A 1,771-nucleotide genomic window follows, 5' to 3' on the forward strand; every position below is an offset into this window, starting at 1 on the left:
TGCACTTGAATTTCAGCACCTGAATGTCACAGTCTGAATTGTGAGTTGATTGAACTTTCTGGTTCTGAATAGTGCTTCTTGAAATAAACGCCTTGAATATATTTTTTGAAAATTAGACATGTACATTTTTATATTTGAATTATTTAAATAATATTGGTGTGGTTTGAAATCAAAATGATGTATTTTTCTAACTTGAAAATCTCTACTTGCAATTTCACTGCGTAAAATTCAGAGTGCATTCATTCAGAATATAGAATTCAAAGTTTAATATTTCAAAACCTATTATTCAGATGCTGATATAGATTCAAATCTTTATGAGGCCGTTTTGCTTCCATACTTTCACGTCAGTCTCCAAAACACCAAAAAAGTCTTAAATAACACCAGAAAAAGTCGCTAGTCGCTTTTGAATAAAAAAAATAAGGAAAGTCGCCAGATTTAGCGAGAAAGTCGTGAAGTTGGCAACATTGTTTACTGTGTCGGTGGCGATGACGGAGTGGTGCATCACAACAGCTGGCACAGATTTGACGTGATCACACGCACCTGGTGTGAGTTAGCAGCCATGTCCTGCCATGTGAGCGCAACAGTGCTGAATGGGTCCATCTATGCCGTGGGAGGCGTAGATGAAAATGACCGACTCGGTTTGAGCTCTACAGCCCAGAACGGAGGAGCGACGCCAGCTGCACAACAAGGTTAGTGAAGTGAGAAAGCATCTGACTAATTCAGAGTAACAGAGGGTAGTACAGTATGATAGTTATTAGAACATTATTTAAGTTGCAGGACTTCAATGCTTATGGTAAAAAAATAAAAATAAAAAACAGGTAAACAAAATCAAATTCCACAGTTAGTTTCTGACCAATGGAATAACTGGGCTCTGTCAGACTAAAGGACTTTAGCAACCTGTTGTATATTGTGTGCATGAAAGTGTTTAGAAATGTGTGTGGTGACATTAATATGCCATTTGTGTGAAGGTGCTATTAGCAGAAGTGTAGAGGCCTGTAATTTACATCATAGGTATACTTCAACTATGAGAGACAGAATGAGAAAAACAAATCCAGAAAATCACATTGTCTGATTTTTAAAGAATTTATTTGCAAATTATGGTGGAAAATAAGTATTTGGTCAATACCACAAGTTCATCTCAATACTGTGTTGTATACCCTTTGTTGGAAATGACAGAGGTCAAACGTTTTCTGTAAGTCTTCACAAGGTTTTCACACACTGTTGCTGGTATTTTGGCCCATTCCTCCATGCAGATCTCCTCTAGAGCAGTGATGTTTTGGGCCTGTCGCTGGGCAACACGGACTTTCAACTCCCTCCAAAGGTTTTCTATACACGATACATGGCCCCATTCATTCTTTCCTTTACACGGATCAGTTGTCCTGGTCCCTTTGCAGAAAAACAGCCCCAAAGCATGATGTTTCCACCCCCATGCTTCACAGTAGGTATGGTGTTCTTTGGATGCAACTCAGCATTCTTTGTCCTCCAAACACGACGAGTTGAGTTTTTACCAAAAAGCTCTACTTTGGTTTCATCTGACCATATGACATTCTCCCAATCCTCTTCTGGATCATCCAAATGCTCTCTAGCAAACTTCAGACGGGCCCGGACATGTACTGGCTTAAGCAGGGGGACACGTCTGGCACTGCAGGATTTGAGTCCCTGGCGGCGTAGTGTGTTACTGATGGTAGCCTTTGTTACTTTGGTCCCAGCTCTCTGCAGGTCATTCCTGGGCTATTAATCAATCAGATCGATCAGTTAATTTAGGGTGATG

The sequence above is a fragment of the Monopterus albus genome, unplaced genomic scaffold, assembly GCF_001952655.1.
Source record: "Monopterus albus unplaced genomic scaffold, M_albus_1.0 scaffold684.1, whole genome shotgun sequence".
NCBI classification, from domain to species: domain Eukaryota; kingdom Metazoa; phylum Chordata; class Actinopteri; order Synbranchiformes; family Synbranchidae; genus Monopterus; species Monopterus albus.